The sequence below is a fragment of the Ursus maritimus genome, unplaced genomic scaffold (genome assembly GCF_017311325.1).
Source record: "Ursus maritimus isolate PB19 unplaced genomic scaffold, ASM1731132v1 scaffold_15, whole genome shotgun sequence".
NCBI lineage: Eukaryota > Metazoa > Chordata > Mammalia > Carnivora > Ursidae > Ursus > Ursus maritimus.
In genome coordinates, this window is record NW_024423897.1 from 17,765,550 (window position 1) to 17,787,918 (window position 22,369).

General features: G+C 41.5%; 1 protein-coding gene across 1 annotated transcript in view; it reads right to left on the reverse strand.

Annotated features, from left to right (window-relative positions):
- The window catches only part of SGCD (sarcoglycan delta), a 547,542-nt gene extending 526,892 nt beyond the window's left edge, over positions 1-20,650 (reverse strand). Inside the window, exon 1 of the mRNA XM_008692457.2 lies at positions 20,530-20,650. The gene's annotated coding sequence lies outside the window, so the exon portion shown is untranslated. The remainder of the gene's footprint in view (positions 1-20,529) is intronic.
- Positions 20,651-22,369: the final 1,719 nt, after the last annotated feature.

Here is a 22,369-nt window from a genome sequence, read left to right on the forward strand (position 1 = left end):
TCAGAAATAGGTGAATTATACATCAGTATACTGTTAAAATTATTGCAGATATTTTACATTTCTTAAATACGAAGTCTTGGAAATCCTATGTGCATTGTCCACATACAGCACATAGCGGTTTAGACTCGTCCCGTGCATTTCAAGTGAACTACCATGTGCGTTTAGGCCACCTCTTCTTTAGTTCACTTCTCTATCCCATGATGTGGTCAGTCAACAGTATTTGAAATTGTCAGAAGTTCAGCCCTTCATCTTCTACGTCACTCACGGGAGCAAAGAGATTTAAAAAACCGGCAAAATCAAGAATTTCTTGTATCTGTCTCTCAGCTTCTCTCTGGCTCCCCCCTTCTGCTTCCTACCTTCCCCCACTGGCTGCCCTTGATGCGTCTCCGTTCACATTATTGTGTGTCTGAATGGTTTATGCTCTTCTCTGTTCTCAGTTTAAATGCAAAGTAATGAAATGTTTTATGTTTTTCTTTTCAAGAAATGTTTACCTACCGACGGCATCGTATTTTTCTATTCCGGTTATGTTAAGAGCCCTTGAGGTACAGAAGTTTTCAACCACTGGCCTACATGAAATTAGACGATGGATTTGGGTTTTTGGGAGTCCTTCTAGTTCTTCGTTATGTCACAAAAGAAATCTAAAGACCAGTAAGAGCCTTTAAGAGCCTTTCAAAACAAAAACAAAACAAAACACAAAAAACACCAGAAAAATTATCGACTTATCTTTCAGAAAGGCAAACAAGTCCGTCATCAGAAATAGCAAAATCACTGCATGGAACGGCCTCTTCTCTCAAATGCAGAGATTTTGACAGACTCCGAGAAACCACCAGGCTGAAGATCGTATTTCCCCTCTTGTAAAATCCTACATCCTCACAGTAGTCCATGCTTACCACAGGCAATGTTAATTTAATGCCAAATCAATGCCTATTTAACAAACTCTATACTGTGGACGTGACATTGTATCAGGTGCTGATGATAAAGCAAGGGCAAGACAAACATCATCCTTTCCATTAAGGAAAACTATAGTGTGGTAGGAATTATGATTATAACTTAGGGTTTGAGGTACACGATGACGTGGGACGATCAGGTCATGTCGGCTGCACATAAAGGAAATGGAATCAGCCTCATGAAGGGGTTGATGAAGGTCCCTCAGAGCATAAGCTGAACCTCGAAAGGTATCCAAAAGTTCCCTAAAAGAATGAGTCTAGGAGGGCGGAGAAGCATCCCACGGGCAGGCTAGCCCTGGCAAAAGCTGGAGGCGCTGGTGTGATGGTTTAGGTGAACCAGAAGGAGTCAGAGAGGGGATGGAAAGAATGAGGTGACATGTGGGACAGGGGTAGAACCCTGAAGACCACAAAGAGCCCCACAGACCACGATAAAGCCTTTGGCATTTACCCCATCTCTAGTGGGAAGCTATGGAAGGGTGTTAAAGAAAAGACGACTAGGTCTGCACTTTAAAAAGATGATTCCAACTGCAGCGTGGAGATCAGAGGAGAAAACACAGATGGCTGCAAGGAGACCAATTAGGAATCTAGAAGGGTCCTTGCTTTCAAGGCCCAGGTTTGGGTGGTAAGCTGGCTCCCAAGCGAATGGAGCCTGCCAATACATCTCATTTAGAGCACAAACCATTCTGAAAATTAGACGACTGCACATAAAAATCTGCATTTCCAGCATCTCCTACGATTGCCTTGGAAACTGTAGGCTTACTGAGGTATCCCCAACATCCAGCTGGAGCTGAGGGGCACTAGACTTTTCCAGGCAGGACACCAGCCTCCCATCTCCCAAGGCCCCTGCCTCACCACACCAGCTCATTTCTGGCTGTTATATAAAAACAGTGGTACTTGACCTCCAAGTAGAACCAACTAGCGATCAAACTCAAGACAGGAAGAAACTAAAGGACGTGTCCTTCAAGGACTAAATTGGTGAGCAGTTCATCAGGAGGCTACCCAGACCAAGCGAAGGGTACCCAGGAGCCATCACAGACTCTGACGTCCTGAGAGAAGGTGAAACACTTTATCAAAGGGCCATGCAACAGATCATCTGAACGGTAACATCATGGCCCAGTGCATTTACCAGAGTATACTGCAAGCTTAACTCGAAAGACCATGGTCCAAATGTAGCAACAGGCAATTCTAAGCAGCTTCAAATAAAGACCCTGGATTCGTGGGGGAGAAGGCATCTACTAGTCAGACAGACAAAAATAGGGAGGCCAAGCAGCTGCCAGGACCACACCACTTCTCCTGAGTGGACAGAACTTGTAGACTCTGGAGGCTGGCTAGAAAGCCCAACATTCTTTGAAACAAGACAGCCAATATTTACATATGGTCTGTGTGGGAAAGAGGCCATTCTAGCAGCAGGGGGAAAAAAAGGCTTATGATTATGGGTTTTCAGAAAGTACCAGCAGCAACCATTTCCTAACCCCAAGTATGAAAATGAGAGGGCATTTTCTCCCTGAAATCTTCCCTTTTGTTTCATTCAGGAGTATGTTTGGCAAGAAGATGAAAAGTTTAAGATCTAAGAAAGAGAGGAGGCTTTAGTAAGTCATTTAAGCTGAGAGTACTTCTATCTGAATTCTATTTTCTCAAACATCTGAATGTAACTGCACTAAAAGAGTTTCTCCCAGCTCTTTACTAGACAACTTACAAACTGCCACATCAACAGATTTTGTAGATTTAAGTTTTCCCCTTCTGGCTATTTATTTACTGATCTTTCTCTTCCTATGTTCTTATCTCTAATTTCCTGTCTCTGTGTTAAAAAACCAGCCAATATTTTTTTAAAGCTAAATCATTAATTCAATCAATATCTTGAGAATCTACTACGTAGAAGGCCTGTGCGCAGAAAGCTTGCTTTCGAGTGGGGGAATGAAGCAAGCAAGGAGCAGTTAACAATTTTTAAATGTTGTCATTTGTTGTAGTAGAGGTATGCTATGGAAACAGACAAGGAGAGAGGAAAGTCAGATGTTAAGAGGGTTAGGGAAAATTTCATGAGTATTTGAGATCTTTTAGAAACAAAATCTATCTAAAACTTGGCAATCAAGAGCATAAAATGCCTAGTTGCAAAGGTAGACTTAGACATTGTTCAACAAACTCATCCAAGGATTATTTAACCCCCTACGAGAATGCACCGGTGTTTGACTTTGCTATTTACGAGTTCATTAAGGGTCAGACTTTTGAGAAGCTTCTTGTTACCATACGTTAAGACCCGTAGAAAAGGTAATTCCAAGGTTAGAGTTTGATTTCTCTATAGGACTAACCCTTTTGTCTCTGATCAAATTCATTTCCACACACCTTTTATGGTATACTACAGATACTCTGCTCCTTAAAATGCTCTTCGATCCAGCTTTTCTATCTTCCTTTTATTCACATTTATTAATGATCTAAATAAAACATTTGACATATATTCATTACCTATTTGGATAAGAATCATGTCTATACTTTTTGAATAGTAAACTTTGACAAAGTTAGTCTTTAAGGATCAGTAAACATTTACCAGGAAGTCAGAGTGAATTCCTTCTTTTTAATGTTTTCCCCAAAAGAACGCAAGTACAGAGCAAAAAATAAATAATATGTTGAAACGCAACAGTTGACTTCCTCACTCTCCCAACCTGGGCTTCCCAGAAGCCTATCAACCATATTAAGCTGCCTTGGTGCTTAATTCGCTGTTATCCCACGCTCCTTTGTAGGCTTATTTTCCTCTCTCAGAATTTGCCTTTTTATGATATCACCTATTAATTCTGAAATACAAGGTTTTAGCTTATTCTTCACTCCCCCAGCTTTTTTATTCTTCTGTGGTTTTACTTGTAACTGAAGTGATACATCTAAACTTTGTTGTGTTTCATTAACCTCATAGGGAAAAAAAATCTCATCTTCCACTTTGTTAAGAATCTTCATGCTTCCACATTCCCTTTAAGCTAGCTCGCTCGCTCGCTCTCTCGCCTCCCTAGCTACTATCATGTGTCAACCTTGCTCTTAATTTCACTGTGAAGGTTTGTAACATTTCGGCACACCTGGGTGGCTCAGTCGTTCGGGTGTCTGCCTTCGGCTTGGGGATGACCTCAGGGTCCTGGGATCAAGCCCAGTCTCAGGCTCCCTGCTCAGTGGGGAGTCTGCTTCTCCCTCTGCCTCTTCCACCCCTGCTTCTGCGCGCACACACCCCCATTTGGTTAACTTGCTGGTATGTTTGTTCTACAGGATGATTCTCAAGTTAGAAAAGAGTTTATTATGAGGATATAAATTGTCCATTGGAGAACCAGGGAATATACGAAAAAGCCATTATTCCTCTTTGAATTAAATGTCATACCCTCCAAACTACAGTAGAGTCAAATGGATTCTTCATTGTTTTTATGCTTCGTATTTGGATCATGATTTCCTCATGTAGCTTTTGCTACTCTGTTTATTGAGTCTGATTTCTCATTGTCTTTTCTTTAGAGAAGAGACACATTTTCTTCACCTCACATCACTTGGTTCTTTGGAAAAACTGTTTATTATTATCTGCTCCAATTTTCTTCTTGAAGATATCCTTCTTACAGTTCTTGATTTCTCTAATTTTGACCAAGCATACCTGCTATATAACTTACCTTCCACTTTTGGAAGGAGTTTTTTCCTTTAGTTTCACCATTTCTTGTTATCATTAAGAAATATTACATTTCATTGTCAATTCACAGGAATATATCCAGAAAAGGGATATGAGAAGTCTAGATATTTTGATGTTTTTAAATCCCTTTATCTTGCTTATAGTTTGGCTCAGAACTGAATTCTAGACTCAAAATAGTTTTCCCTCAGAAATTGTTCAATGTCTTCCTGACTCTAGTGTTAATGACAGAAAGTTTGATACCAGTTTAAAAATATTTTCTTTTTGTATAAGGTTTTTTCTCTTTCCCATCCAGAAACTTTTAAGATTCTTTTAGAATTTTGAAAATTGAATCTTATACATCAGGAACTTGTGCCTAATTCCCATTTAGATCACTTGGCTCGTGACATGTAAATTCAACCTATTGTCTCCCTTGAATATATTTTAAAATTTCTTTGATAATCGAACACCCCCTCCTCCCAAATTTACCTGGTATCTCTAGAGACCATTTAATGGGATTTATCTACTATATTTATGCTCTTTTCTATGACCTACATCTATACTTTATTTCACAAACCCTTCATTAATTAAAAAAAATAATTTATCAGAGATATTTCTTATTTTGTTTCTTAAATACTACTCTGTACACGTTTTATGAATGAATTACCTTTTACTATATTTAAGGATACTGATAAGAGGGTTTTAAATACACTCCTTTGTCCCTCATATTATCTATTTTTGCAATGGTTATACATTTTAGTATATTTTCCTTTCTTTCATGATTTCTCCTATACAAGTGGTTTTCTTCCTTGGCACGATTTTTTTTTTTTTTTTTTTGGTTTAATAGGAAAGTGAATGTTTCACTTATAGTTACGATGTAGAAAAACACGAATAAATGTCACTCCTGCTGTAATTATATGAACTAGCCACATAAACCCAGTGCATACCTTTCTTTAAAGATCTTCATCGAGGAGCTGTAGATTCAAAGGAATCTACAAGAATCAAACTCCAGAGAATGATTTCATACTTGAGGGTAGGTGCAGAGGTCAGAGGGAGGGTGAGCAGAACAACAAGCCTGCTAGAGAAGGACAGCCTTTTTTTGACCAGGAAAAACTAGCCAACTATGAATGAACGTGTAAGCTACCATGCTGGAAATGAAACTAGAAATACCCAAAATGCAAAAATTCATCCCACAGTACTAAATGTAAAAGCTAGAGCCATAGAACTTCTAGAAGAAAGCTTAGAAGACTCTTGTGATTTTAAGTCAGACAAAGATTTCATAGGTAGGACTCAAAAAGCATACACCATAAAATGAAAATGCCAATAAATGGACACTTCATCAAAATTAAAAACTTGTGCCCTTCAGAAGACACCACAAAGAAAAGGAAAAGTAACAAACTGAAAGAACCTATCTGTAGGATATAAAACACATAGAATTTATATCCAGAACATTTAATCAACTCGTATAATTAAAAAGACAATGCGCTTAAAAATTGGGTGAAAGACTTGAACAAACTCTTTAGAAAAGAGATACAAATGACCAATAAATAGAACCTGATACGCTTAACATTATTAGTCAACACAGAAATGCAAGTTAAAACAAAAAGATATCATTTCATATTGACTAAAATAGTTAAAATTAACAAGGCTAACAAAATTGTTAGCAGACAGCACAACTGGATTTCACACATCTCTTGTGAGAATAGAAAGTAGGAATGAAATACACTGGAGAACAATTTGGTGGTTCCTTATAAAAATAAATATACACCTATTCCATGACTCAGCAATTCCACTCCTTGATATTTACCCTAAGAAATTAAAATTTATATCCACACCAAGATTTGTTCACAAATGTTCCTAAGAGCCTGATTCTTTAATATCCCCAGACTGGAATCAGCCCAGACGAACACCAAAAAGAAGAACAAAATATGATATATTCACTCAAGGATACTGGTGAGAAACAGTAGTGAACAATCTACTAATACACCAAGAACACGGCTATTTCCCCAAACCATCATGCTGAATGAAAGAAGAGACAAGAGAATATATCATGGATGGCCATTTATAGGAAATTAAAAATGGAGATCACGGTTTCCTCAAAAACATGAGGGAGAAAACATCAGGACTGAGGGAACTTTCCAGTGATGGAAATGTTCCATATCTTGACCGTGTCTGTAGTTACAAGAGTGTATATGTCTGTCAAAATTCAAACTATACACTTACAATCTGTTATCTCAGGAAAATTGATTTAAAAAAAAAGGGAATGGGAAGATGGAGTTAACTATTTTATTATAGATGAAATTTCCTCTGCTGTTTTAGATGCAGTCATCTTACGTAAGAATTAGAATATAGAACAACCTATATTTGAGGCAAAACTCACGTACAGTCAAAATGACCCTTGAATTGTCAGTAGAAAAGTGTCCAGTATTTCACAATAGACACATCACAAAGGTCTTCCTCTAGGGAAGAAATCATATTCAACACTGTATGAAATAATCACCTTATGTATTTTTCATCTATTATACTGAACATCTTCATATAGTCAAATTATATTCAAATATAGTGAGATGGTCACCTTACGAAAAGCATGAAAGAACAGAGACCTAATAAATTAACAAATACGTGCCCCATCTCACTGTCAGCGTAGAACACACTCTCATTGAGAAGAACGGATATTTAAACTGTTTTTCTCAGTATTCTTATCAATCATATATAATTGAATTGAGCTGAGTTAAATGCACATACAACAGTCTTTTACACTCAGGTATGACCACACGGTTCTACCCAGGAAAAAGATGGCTTCCTGGCTGGCCACTCTGTGGCTGTGACAGAGCGGCAACACTGGCTGAGTTTCCTCAAAGACAGACAGGCAGGAAACTAATCTCAGGCTAGCGATGCCCTTGAAAGGCTTAGGAGAAGAACCTTACAAGGACATCCATCCAACGGAACAGCTAGGCTCTCCATCTTCCCTTAGGAAGCTCACATGGCGTCTTCAGAAAAGACCCGTCCAGTTTGTTTGGCCTAAGGGTAGAATGATCTTACCAGCTCTATTAAGGAGAAGCAACGGAGAGGAGGTGAATAATCTTTCACACCACAGGCAGATTTTTTAATTACTCCTTTCTTTTTCCTTCTTTTCTCCTTTATGCTCACACTTTGTTGTATTTCCCAATTTTAGAGCATCTACTGAGTGGTTTCCTCTGAGGTCTTTACTGACCTATGTTTTATGTAACAAAAAATGGCATCTCCTTTATATGTCTTCCGAAGATATTTTTAAGTTTTACCTACTGCTAATCCTTTCTCCTGCCCTTCCTACCAGTTGGGGTTTAACCAATATCTATATAGAGGGAAGTGGAAACATTGGCTTGAGTTCAACCCCACAGCTTCAAGTAAAAGCTCAGAGATTGATGCCATGAATATCAAATGCCAAAGGTTATTTCTGGTTGTTTTCTATGTTTATAATCTCTCCTGTAGGTCATATCCTTGCTTATATGGAAGCTTGGCCTCTCTTCCTATTTTATCTGTATACTGTATGTCCTAAAGGGAACGAGAGTAAAGCCACAAACTCATTAAAACTAGGGTGCAAATGCCTTCAATGTCACTACAAGAAGAGTTGTTAACTTTTAACCCATGGATGGAGTTAAGTGGATCCAAACACACCCTGAAATTGTATATGGACCACGTATATTCACATGTGGTCATCATTTTGGGAGAAGAAACTCTATGGTTTCATTGTAGACACTGACAAAAGTTAATGTGATTGAAGAAAGATACCAGAAAATTAGTGGCCACAGTGAATGGATTATATTTCTGTTCCTGGAGAAGGGAGCTTTTATCAGCTTTATTATGGTTATAAATCAATTTCTCATCAGACTTTCCTATATTCTTTGTTAGACCAACAAGGACATCAAAACATTTGCAGATAAGATGTCACCTGTCAGAAAACACAGTCAAGAGGACTATGCCACTAAATGTAGCCTTCAGAAGTCTAAAGTATTTTGAAATTTCTATTAAAAGAGTAAGTTTTTTGTTTTTCAATCCTGAATAATCTCCAAGGACATTAACATTGATTTATATCAAATTCAAACCATAGACACAGCTCTTCGGACACTCTATATGTAGTAAAATGTTGCACAAGTAATTCCTGGCTTCTCAAGTCTAATGGATCAATTTGATAGCTTGCTAAACTTTTCCAAAATCCTAATACAAGACCCATAACCTCTCAAGGAAGGAGTTATGCTTGGGTACAGGGAAGGCAAGAGGTACCTAAGTGTATTCACTCTGTAAGAAACCAGGTCCTGAGCTTGGAAAGAATAACTGGAACCTCTGGAAAGGAAATCTTCCAGTTCAGAAAGGCAAATAGGTTTTGCTTTCCATGCCACAATCAGTTATTTTGTGGAGTGATGTGTTGGGAAGATTCTAGGGCTCCTGAGCTAGGATTGATGAGCGACGTTTGCAGAGGACACAGAAAGGAGGAATGTAGAACCTGCAAGGTGGGCCCCGACCCTGTAGTCAGGAGAAGACTTAATAAAAGCTGTAAAGCACAGTGATGTATAAGAGGGACAGATAATAAGAATAGATAGTGTAGCTAGAAAGAAAAAAGAAGACTTTTAAGGGTGTCTAAGTGGCTCAGTGGGGTAAGCAAGCATCCGACTCTCCATTTCAGCTCAGGTCATCATCTCAGGGTTGTGAGATCAAGCCCTGCTTGAGATTCTCTCTCCCTCTCCCTCTGCCTCTGCCCCTCTCCCCCACCACATGCACACTCTCTAAAAAATAATATAATAAAAAAGAAAACCTCTAAAGTAGGAGTATATAGATAGAAAAAGCAGAAACAGGAACCAAAACCAAAATTTAGAAATCTAAAAAGAACCAATAAACCACGAGAAACTGACCTATTTTTAAACTGAATCCACTCTACAACATATGTAAGCACCTTCTCTCAGTTCCAATGGCTGTTGAGTACCGACTATTTTCCCAGAAGAGCTGGGAACTAGGAGAGCGACTTCTAAACACAATTATAATGACCTCTCTTCATCCTAATAATTACAGTGGAGGTTTGAAAAACATGCCATGAAGTCAAAGGGAAGAAGTGACACGTAGCTCAGGGAAGTCCCAGAGGCTTTCTGTGAATTGGATCTTAAAATGTGAGTTTTTCAGAGTTTTGGGGTTTGTTTTGTTCTGTTTTGTTGGTGGGGGAGTAGAGGTGAGCAGTCTGGGCAAAAGGACCAGTGGGTACAAAGGAGTGGTGGTTTAAAAGGACATGGCCTATTTCTGGAAAAACGGAGACAGTCCCTTCAGTGGGTGCAAAGGCTGGGGGTACAGAGAGGGTGGGAGGACAGCAAACGGAGCTGCTGCAGAGAAAATGGAACAGGAAGACTTTGTATTGGACAGTGAGGTCTTTGGACAGCTCTTCAGCGTTGATTTTCAATGTGTTTTCATAATTATTCCCATTTGATCCTCACAATAAATATACGGACCAGCGTCCATCAACTCTGCAACTCACGCTAAATATGAAATAAATGCTGGTGTGAACATTTAAAAAACCGTCATGAGAAGAAATGGCAAAGAGGGGGGCGGCTTTCGTGGCAAAGGGGAAGAATGAGGAAGTTGAAGAGAAAGTCTGAAGAGATCATTTGCAGATGTGAATTTGCAGTTCATAGATTTTTTTTTTTTTTTTGCAAGTTCATCCATTTTTAACCTAGGCTATATTTGCACAGTTATAAAAACAACATGTCCAGTTGCAGGAAAAGTTAAAATGGCCATTTAGTTATGGTCGCTGTGGGTGGGAGTGGTGGGGCTGTGTTTGTGTTTTAACCTGGCAAATAAGACCTCAATCCGGACAAGATTTTGAACACGGCAACAACTCAGATTTCGTTAGTTTCAAAGGCCTTGGGTAAAATTCAGCCCGAGTAAACAAACAGACTTCAAAACATGGTGCTCAAGGGGAGAAACACACATCTTTTCTTCAGAAACTGTCAAAAGGAGAGGACTCCTAAAATGGGAGCTCTTTGAATTAGAAACAAAACATACAAGCATAAAGGGGCTACCACGTTGGGAAGCAGAATCAAAGAATATGGAAGCAGGTTTCCTGTAGTCGGTATGCTTCAGGGCACAATAACACATTCTGTGAATGGAGTTGGGCCCATTACCTGCATTTTAAGGGCCTGACCCAAAGAGCAGAGAGTTTCTTATTCTACCAGGGTGGTTTTCAGAAAGTCACTTAATATCTCTGTGCCTCCATTTCCCCATCTATAGAATGGGATAGCCTCTTACGAGCCACTACTTCAGGTAGAAAGAAAAAAAGAAATGAGACCATATCCCAAATAAGACTTTCTGAATGGTGTTCTGACATCTCCTGGTAGACGATGAGTGCAAAAATTCAACAAGCACAGTTCCCGTTCCCCATGACGACACAGAAAGATGCTGAACTTGCCTCCCGCCATGAGCACAGTCTGCAGCCACATCAGGCACATGAGAAGAAAACTACATCAAGGACAGTAGGAGAGGCTGGGGCCCTGTCTCACCGTAAACCCCATACCTGGCAGTGTGACCCACAACTATGAGGGAACTCAAAACCCAGGAGCTTTGCCCTGAGGAGCAAAGGATTCAAACCATGTCGTGAACACCAGCTTTTAAGACATGTACTTGAGAGGGGCGCCTGGGTGCTCAGTCGGTGAAGGCATCTGCCTTTGGCTCAGGTCATGATCCTGCGGTCCTGGGATCGAGCCCCGTGTCAGGTTCTTGCCCAGGAGGGAGGCTGCTTCTTCCTCTCCCTCTGCTTGAGCTCACGCACTCTCCCCCCGACAAATACATAAAATCTTAAACAAAACAAAAACCATACACTTGAGAAACAAGCCCTTGAAAACATCTCATTTTGAAATCCACAAGACTCCTATCCAAAGACTCTTAAGACATCAGCATCTGAGAAACCTCTCTTAAAGGGCCCATGGGCTCAGAAGCATCTGCCCCAGGGCCCAACCCAGAGCTAGCTGATGGCACCCATACTTCAAGTGAAGGAAGCTCACCTGCTTATGCTCCAACCATGGCTTGAGGGGCAGGCATTTAATTTAACACACACATCTGGGAGACTGCTGGAACACTCTGTGGATTGAGAGTGGCAGGTGCCCATCTTCACGCTCTCCGCCTGCTGTGCTCTGGCACCTGGCGGGTGTCTTCACATGCACCTGTACTCCAATTTTGGCAGCTGCTGCTTGGGGACTCGATCCCCTAGCACTGGAAGCCGGGGGAGCTTGTGTTCCTGGTCACATGAGACTATCACTGATGTTACCCAGAAAGGAGGTCATACCGGTCTGGTACCTCAATTTTTGTGACTGCTGCCAGCGAACCCCTCTACGTGGCCTGGCTTGTGGCCAGTGGGGCTTAGGCTTGTAGGTCCCACAGGACTGTAACCAACAGTGAAAGAACTCATGAACAGCTATCAGCCCAAGAGGATAGCAAGAGGCAACAGACCCAGCTGCCTGGTTTTTCTAAAGCCTGAGGGGGCAGGCTTTTTTTTTTATATAATATTTTTTATTATATTATGTTAGTCACCATACAGTACATCCCCGGTTTTCGATGTAAGGCTCGATGATTCATTAGTTGTGTATAACACCCAGTGCACCATGCAATACGTGCCCTCCTTACTAGCCATCACCAGCCTATCCCATTCCCCATCCCCCTCCCCTCTGAAACCTTCAGTCTGTTTCTCAGAGTCCATAGTCTCTCATGCTTCATTCCCCCTTCTGATTACCCCCCCCTTTCTTTATCCCTTTCTTCTCCTACCGATCTTCCTAGTTCTTATGTTCCATAGATGAGACAAACCATATGATAATCGTCTTTCTCTGCTTGACTTATTTCACTTAGCATTATCTCCTCCACTGCCATCCATGTTGCAGCAATTGTTGAGAAATCGTTCTTTTTGATAGCTGAGTAATATTCCATTGTATATATGGACCACATCTCCTTAATCCAGTCATCTGTCGAAGGGCATCTCGGCTCCTTCCATGATTTAGCTATTGTGGACAATGCTGCTATGAACATTGGGGTGCATATGGCCCTTCTCTTCACTACAAACTACTAGAAGTTATAGAGCAATTCAGTAATGTGGCGGGATACAAAATCAATGCTCAGAAATCAGTTGCATTTCTATACACTAACAATGAGACTGAAGAAAGAGAAATTAGGGAATCTGTCCCATTTACAATAGCACCAAAAATCATACGATATGGAATTAACTTAACCAGGCTTCTAATTAAACACATGTCAAGGGGCCGACTGGAACCCTTCCATAGACTTCAGAGGGTGAGCACAATCCTCATGCTCACCCTCTTGTGTTCCAGAAGACATCTATGGAAGGGGAGATTTACATGCATTTGGGGCCTGATTTTTGTAGCTAGCACCCAGGAGACTCCTTTTGATTACCTGGGTTTAGTGGCCAGAGGAGTTTGCCTTCCTAGGTCTCACGGGACTGTGGCAATTGGCAAGATGGCTCTTGGCTGGCTACCACTCCCAGGGCACTGCACAGACAGTGGACTAAGGCACGACCCTCAGTCTTTCTATGAAAGGGGCCACTTTGCTTGTTCAGGAGCTTCAGACTGAGAGGCAGGCCTCTAGTTTGGCAGAACTGAGTGGCATACAGAGCTGGTCCCAAGGAACATAGGCTGTGATGTCATCTTGATGCTCTCCGGTCTCGCTCTGGCTTTCCAGGAGCTCCCAGGAAGGAGCTTATGCACTAGTCTAGAGCCCCAGTTTTTGTGATTGCCGCCCAATGGACCCCTTGACATAGGTTTTGGTGATGATTTTTTCAAACCTGACACCAAGAACAAATGCAACAAAAGCCAAAGAAAACAAGTGGGACTGCATCAAATTAAAAAGCCTCTGCACAGCAAAGGAAACCATCAACAAAATATCAAGGTGACAGACTGAATGGGAGAAAAGTCATTGCAGATCATATAACCGATACGGGGCTAATATTCAAAGTATGTTTTTCAAAAACTCCAACTCAGTAACAACAGCAACAAAATCTGATTTAAAAAAAAAATGGGCAGAAGACCTAAATACCCATTCTACCAAAGACGACCTATGGATGGCCAACTAGGACATGAAAGCATCCTCAACATCACTAATCATCAGGGAAATGAAACTCAAAGCCCTAATGAGTCACCCCACACCTGTCAGAATATCTAGTACCAAAAAGACAAGAAACAACAGGTGTTGGTGAGGATATGAACCCTCATGCACTGTTGGTGGGAATGTAAATCAGTACAAATTCTATGGAAAACAGTATGGAGGTTGCTCAAAATATTAAAAATAAAACTATCACATGATCCCGCAATTCTACTTCTGAGTTTATCTCAAGAAAACAAAAATGCTAACTTGAACCGATACATGCACCCCCATGTTCTCTGCAGCATTATTTACAGTAGCCAAGATCGGGAAGCAGCCTGAATGGCTTCAATGGATGAACAGATAAAAAAGCTGTGGCATACACACAACGCAGCATCACTCAGCCATAAAGAATAAGGACCTCTTGTCATCTGCAGCAACAGGGCTGAGACTGAGGGCATTATAGCAAGTGACAGTAAGTGAGACAGAGAAAGAGAAACACTGTGATCTCACTTAAAAAATAAAAAACAAAAAACCAAGCTCATGGAGAACAGATTGGTGATGGCAAGAGGGCGGCAGTGGGAGGTGGGAAAAATGGGTTAACTGTTTTTAATTAAACTGAATAAAAAATGTTTAACAACCTACACAAAAATAAAATTCAACAAGAAGTTTTGGGTAGAATTTTCATAATTTCTTTAGCTCCACGTGTCCGTGCCTTCATGTTCCATGTGTGAATGGATGCTTACAGACAGGTGTCCAGGATGCCCAGAGTATGTGGCTGTATTACATGATTTACTGATTTATCTGGAATTAAATGAAATTTGAGCATTGGCTGAAATCTAGGATAATCTCAGACTTCTGGGATCTCCACTCCCATTTTCCGTATGAGGTCATTGAGAACCGAAGGAGTGGGTAGGAGAGTCAGGCAGACGTCAAGGAGCGAACCTGGGTCATGATTGTAGTTGGCTTATATGGCTTGAATAAAAAAACAAAGCCAGCTGCAGAAAGCAACACTGTGGATTCCCCAGCAAGAGTCTCTGCCTTTCACAAGGAAGCAGTCTTGCTGATGCTGTCATGACTCACACTAAGATGTTTACTATCAGAGACGAAGTGTTGACGCATGATGAATTTCAGGGGTAATCCAGTGGGGGCTGAAGAGAACCATGAGAAGGGCCATCATAAGACTTAGTAAGTAAGCCACAGTTCTGCCAATGTGCGGGGAGGCACAGAAAACGTAAGAACCACCACTTCACTTCCAAAGGAAACAGTTAAGTGCAAAGGTGATCCACAGTAGTACTAACGCTTGCACAAAACCAGCTGAGAATTTACTGATAAGAAATATCCCAAAGGGGAAATACGTGTTTTTATGCACTCACACACACCCACACACAAACATCTACACCACACACACACACACACACCTCACACACCCTGACACCATCTGAAGGGTTCTCCAAAGCCACCCACCTTCCCCCACTTAGTGGTGACAAACAATGACAAAAAACTATCCTCTAAAGCAGTTTTAAATTTCCCCTTCATAACATCTTTTGGAGGTGTGTAGAGATTTTCTAGTTACATAGCAGGTTGGTAATAAACGGATTAATTTGTACTTGATAGGAAAAGCACTGTTAGCTTACACATATCTGTAATTGCTCTGGATTTTAAGTTTCACCATGGAGATGGAGACTTTAAAACGCACAGCTAAAATAAAGACTGATGCCCAAGTGTCATAAAAAATAATATGACAGTATCACAAATCAGGGAAGTACACAAGGAATCAGCTCCTCGGAGTTCCCAAGATAATTAACCTTGCTGATATCCGTTCACCACGTTAAGTACTTTCCGACTCCCTTTCAATCACCCTGGACAGATAAACTGTAACATGCACAGTTAATAACAGTTCTCCCTCATACCATTTCCTGAATATTAAACTTTTTTTTTTTTTTTGGCAACAGGGTCAACTTTTTCCACCAAAAATTTTCATTAAATTTTTATAATGAAACTGACACAGTTGTTAAAAAGCTATAGCATTTTGCTTTCAGCTTTAGTTAAGTAAACACACACACACACACACACACACACACACACGGTGACTTGGAAAGGCCACATAAAATGGACTAGGATGTGAATTCTCTGGCTCCCGAGTGGCATTGCTCATGGGAGCTCTAAAGCAAAACCAGCAGCTTCACATTTATCCAGGGATTAAAAGGAACCAGCACATACCAGCACTTCACAAGCATAATTTAATTTAATCGTCACTGTAATTCTATCGAGTGTGTGCGAGAATCATTCCCGTCCTACCAACAGAGAAACGGAGGCTGGGAGTTCAGTTGATCTGGAATAAAAATGGAGCCAAGGACACTTATGCCGAAGGTATAACATGATGGTTAAGACATGTTTCGGAGACAAAAGGACCTACTCTTCAATTCAGTTCTGTGACTGAGTGATAGGTCACACCAGCCCTAGAATGGTTTCAAGGATTAAATGAGTTGATACATATTTAAAAAAAGCACTTTTGACAAAGACCTCAATAAATGGGGGGGTTTTAAAAAATATTTTATGAATTTTTTTTTTAAGATTTTTTATTTATTTATTTGACAGAGACAGCCAGTGAGAGAGGGAACACAAGCAGGGGAGTGGGAGAGGAAGAAGCAGGCTTATAGCAGAGGAGCCTGATGTGGGGCTCGATCCCATAACGCCGGGATCACGCCCTGAGCCAAGGCAGATGCTTAAGGACTGCGCCACCCAGGCGCCCCATATGAATTTTAATATACATTATTTACATATGGTAAGATGCTTAGTGAAATTTGCCATTTAATCAGTTTTGACAAATGTTCGTCAAGATACAGAACATCTCTGTCACTCCAGAAACTTCCCTCATGTACCTTCCCCAGGTAATCAGGTCACACCAGACCAAGCACTGAACTATTCCTACCATCACAGATGAGTTCTGACTACTCTACAGTTTCATAGAAATTATAAAGTATTTTTTGTTATTTAATTAATTTCAATTATACTGTTTTTGAGATTCATTCCTGTTATGTTTATCTGTAGAACGTTCCTCTTTATTGCAAAAGAGTGTTTCATTTTACAAATATACCCGAGTTCCTCCATTTTCCTGTTGGTGGACATCTGAGGAATTTTCAGCCCGGGACTATTTAAAAAAAAAAAAGAAAAAAAAAAAAAAGCTCCTATCAACACATGCGGACAAAGGTTTTCAAGCCTCCTGGACAAATACCTACAACTAGAATTGCTGGCTCTTAGGTGAGGCAGTTGTGCCACTTCCTGAGAAACTGCCAGATCATTCTTCAAAGTGCTTGGAGCATTCTACATTTCTACCAGGTCTCTGTGAGAGTTCCAGCTGCTGGTCTCCCCGGAGGTGGTGGTGTTGGCACTCCTTCTATGTTAGCCATTCCGATAGGTGTGTGGTGGTATCGTATTGTGTTTTCAGCATGCATTTCCCGGAAGGCAAGTTAGGTTAAACACCATTGCTTCTGTTCACTGGCCATTCTGTGTCTTGTTGGGAGAAGCGGCTCTTCAAGTACATGTTGGATATATGTGATCTAACCCGTCTCCCCGAGTCTGTGGGGCATCTCTATCTTCTTAGTGGTGTTTTTTCGGTGAATAGAGGTTTTTAATTTTCATGGAGTTCAGTGTATTTTTCCCCCTCTTATGGCTTGTGCTTTTGTGTCCTTTACAAAAAGCCTTTGCCTTCTGAAGTTACAAAGGTATTCTTAGTTTTCTTCTACTATCTTTGTTGTTTTAGCTTTTATTTTCATTGTACAATTGGACTCAAATTGATTTGTATGTATGGGATGAGGTAGTGGTTTAGATTTTTTATTTCTCAAATAAATATCCAGTTGTTCTAGCACTACTTACTGAAATAGTGTTTTTATGCCATTGAACTGATGTTCTTGCTGAAAGCCAGTTGACTTTACATGTGTGTGTCTAATGCAGAATTCTATTCTGTTCCATCGATTCATTTATTTATAATGGCAGCTATTCTAACATTACTTTTTATTATCATTTTTCCACTTTGTTATTTCAGATGCCATGATTCAAACCTCAGTAATTTTGCTTTTGCCATTCGAAAAAGTTTTTATTTTCCCTTTCGATGCCATATATACGTATTTGTAAATGCGTGCGTGTGTGTGTGTGTGTGTGTGTGTGTTTATATACACACATACACCTGCATTTCGGTGTATTCATTTTCTTAAAGTGTCATCATTTTTAGACCTAAGATTTTCTAAAAGCTCTCTTTTTCAGACACCAGGGGCCAGGGTTAGCAGTGGTTTTCAAATTTCAGCATGGCATAGGAATTACCTAGAAAGCTGGTTTAAACACAGATTCCCGGACTTCCCTTCGAGAGTTCTGCTCCCGTAAGTCTGGGGAAAGGCCTGAGAATTCGCATGTGTCATGAGCTCAGGTGATGCTGATGCTGTGGGTTTCTGGACTACACTTTGAACAGCATTGGCTTAAAAAAAAAATTAAATGGCTTCTCTAACGTTCATACAGAAGCTTGATTTGCCTTTTCTAAAGTCTGCGAACACAGCCACTAATTTATACTGTCTTCACTTGAAAAGACATCTGAAAAATCTGCTGAACGCACCAGAGCATGGAAGCCAGGAAACATTAGGGTAGATTGATGTCCCAACATTGCCTCATTTCCTCCTTCCTTCCTGGAAGTGGAGCTTTGGTCTGTGAGCGGGGGCGTGCACGTACCTGTGTACAGGACGGCGCGATCCAGCCCAATCTAGTGATAAACATGTACTGCAAAGGGGACATTCTTCTCCCTGTGGCCTCTGCCAACCATCAGAGAAAGCTCTCTCCGCCCCTTAAGGGTTGACTGGCCTCTAAACCAGAACCTTTTTATGGCCAAGTCCTTTAAAACTTTCTCTGATGAATTTGTTTTAAGTAGTCAGCATCTAGGTGAATACTCCTGATGGAACACAGAGACCCTAAATTAAAGATCGACACACTCAAAGCCAAGCACTCCATCATCAAAATCTCAGTCCCGACCCCTAAGTTTCTTTCGATTTTTAGGACGAGCACAGAACAGCTTTTCAGCTTTCCTTCCCAACAGATCAAGACACTGTGAGGGCCACGCCACTACAGGGTGTCTCTTATGCAGCAATGTTGAGATTGGTGCCAGGACTCAAAAAAGGGGCACTATTTCTTTTCCTGATTGTTAAATTACCTATTTAGCCTCTGAAACCACGTTAAAGGGAAATGAATTCATAAATAATTGTTTAGACTTACACTGCTTTAAAGGTGCCCTTTGTAAAGGTGATAAATTATTTCTTCTCTTTGAAAAAAAAAATTAAAATCCCCCAAATAAAGGGAAGAGGGGAGCTTCAAATGCCACCCTCCCATTGTCACCGGTCCCTTAGCACTCTTCTCAGAAGTACCGTGCGCAGTGTGAACATCGGAGCCCAATCATTTCGGCATGGGCCTTGGAGGATTTTACAAGAAGTAGAGAGAAAGGAGATGTGCTTCCTCCTGAAAGGAAGGTCTTTTCATAATCAACGAAAAGTATATACCACATTTCTTTCAACAGTGAGAAAGTCAGAGATAAGATGAAAATGGGCCCAAGGCTATAATGTCTTTCCTTTTCATCAGCGCTGGACCTCTGCCTTGCAGAGCTGATGACACAGGGGGGCCTCTGTGCCCGAGAAGGGAGCCAACCGATACCTTAGCTACAACTCTTCTCCCAATTTCCAGAGCCTTGGGGTTACGGGGGTTTTGTTTTTTCTTTGAAGGAAATTAAAATGACAGCAAATGAGTCATCAACGGAACTGTCGGAGACATTCTATAATTTCTCTTAGATCGGTCATGTGGTCCTAGGCTGCTAAACTACATTTCCCCGGGGCTTATGACCAGTGCTGTACTCAGTACTCCTGTTCCGTGCAGGAGGTGCGCCTAGAGATGGCAACACTACGATTTCTGAGAGGGAGTCTGCCCCTGACTCTTTCTTGCTACCGAGTCTCAGAAAACCTTTTCACTTAGAGCTCCTTTGGTTTCCCAGACCAGAAATCCCTCTTCCAGATGCTTGTCATCAGCGGCACATGTGACGTTCTCCCCCAAGCTGACACCACGATGCCTGAGACACAACAAACATGCCATTCTGTAGGATTCTCTCTCTCCCCCTTCTATCCGTCCCTCTCTCCCCACCCAGAGAGGATGAGAGAGATTGCACACGACTCAGTGAATCACATATGTATGTACACATATATAACACACATGTATGACAGACACGCGTGCATGTGGACATACAGGCACAGTGGAGTCTCACTGCAACCAGAAAGGAACGGAACCTCCTTACTCAAACTTAGTCGGCCCCAACATGGGTATATATCCAAGAGAAGTATCAAGACAGGTCCTCCTAAAGATCTTAAGAAATAATACAAAGCTTTGCCACGAGTGTCCTGTGGGCAGTGAAAGTGGCAATTAACCACGTGTTCCAGAGCAGCACTCGACTCATCTCGGCACCTGAAGTCTCATCACATGGGCAGCCACCTCGAGTTCACTCTTCTTTCTCTCAGAGACCCCTGCCCAAACCTCGCCCCAGGCCTCATCTTACTCTCCCCGGGTCACTTCATTGAGACAATGCGGACGGACTGCAGTTTCTCTCACTGTACCCTTACTCAGCCCATCACATCCCAAAAGTGGGTGGCAGAAGATATTAAGATCATTGCTCAAAAGGAAGAAGGGAGAAAGGAAAGAGAAACAGGGCATGAAGAGGAGAAAAGGCTGTGAAAATGATTACGTATCTTTAAATGTATTTGCCTTCAGAAAACAAAGATTATATAATATATAAATATAAATTATGTATCATCTCTCACAATCAAATGTCCATACCTTAGCAGTCCTAATCTTCTTGAATCTTGAACACGAATTTCAGGGCAACATTGGAGTTGAGATGATCTCCTCAGGCCACCACCAAGGGGATAGTTTTCTTAACCTCCACACAGGTTCCGATACTGATTTCTGAGGACGGAGGTTTCTTCTTCCACGTCTACGAAAATCACAAGAGGGAGAAGATGTTCATAAACAAAAACTAAACTGAAACACCAACAGGGATTTGAAATTCCAGACCATTTGGCTAGAAGAGGCTAAACAGAAGACACACGACACTCTGATTGGCCTAAATACAAATAATAGCTGGATGGATTCAATCTTGATTAGACTCAAGCAATCACACAAAAGCAGAAAAAGTCACACTATATCCCGGCTGGCAAATTTTTTAGGACATGACTTGCCAAATTTGCTCATTTAACTTTTAGGGAAACCGAAGATAGGAGAGGAAAAAACATTTTCCTATGATAATTCATTATCTGCGGCCTATTTCCACCAGTGAATCCAACAAACCTTTAATAAACACAAAGGACATGCTTAACGCTGTCATCTACATTAAAATGAGACCAGGGGACCCTGCATAACTTCTTCACCTTGAGATCATTCCTTCACTTGGCTTTTAAGATAGCAAACTTGCCAGTCATTCCTGGACGATCTCGGCTACCTCTGTGAGATCCTCTCTACCTCACAACGTTCAAGGGGAGAGCATCCTGGAACTCGGTCCTGAGCCTTTTCTCTCCGTGCACTCACTCATCAGGGGGCATCTCCCAGCTCCATGGCTTGAGGAACTATTTATACACTGACAACTCTGAGATCGTCTCCAAGCCCAGATACTTCACTGAACTCCAGAATCCCCTATGAACTGACTATACAACAAGTCTGCTTGGAATTCTAATAGCCATGTCAGGACATGCCCGGAGTGAAGTCCTGATTCTATCACCACCACAACACCCTCTGAATAAAGCAGGTAAGGCTCACCCTCTTTCTAATTTATTCCTTCTCAATGGCAATTTTATTCACCCTGCTGGTCAGGCACAAACCCTGCGAGTCAACCTTGACTCGTTTCTCAAATATATACACCTCATGTTCTCTTCAAGATCCAGTGGTTTTCTCACCAGAAAGAATGCTAAAGCTGCCCACTCTCACCTGCTCCTTCACTAACACTCTGGTTCAAGGCATCACTATAGATCTCTAGGGCTGCGCAGCGGGCATGCTCAAACCATGGCGGTCACCCTCCACTCGTCCCCCAAGTAAGACCGTGACACTCCCCTCCTCAAAACCTCCCACCTTACTCAGAATCAAAGTCCAAGTCATTACGAGGGCCCAAAAGACTCCACATGACACAGCTGTGTTACCACTGTCTTCACCTCCTACTCTCTCTCTCATTGATTCTTCCCCAGCCACGCTGGCCTCCCAGCTCTTCCTCTAGCTCTACCTGAGGGTCGGGACTTACCATTCTCTTTACCTGGAAGGTTGTCTTCCCCCTCACCACTTGAAATCTTGCTTCCACTGTGACCTTTGCACAATTACTTGAAGTAGTAAACCCTGACCACATCATCTCCTCATTCCCCCTTCTCTGTTTACCACCTGGTGAAGACTTGCTCGTCTACTACATGGTTTCCTTGCTCGTCTGCCTTTCCCCAGTAAAACAGAAGCTCCCTGCACGCAAGGCATTTTCTCTCTGGCGTCCTGCCGTGGCGCCTCCAGCACTTCACTCCCAGCCTAGCACCAACGTGGAGCTCGATATATATTTCTGAACCAATGAACAAACAGGAAGTTTATGTAAACCTTCTCAAAGCCACTCAGATCGAAAGTGGCTGAGCCAGGTTTAAATCAAAGGCAT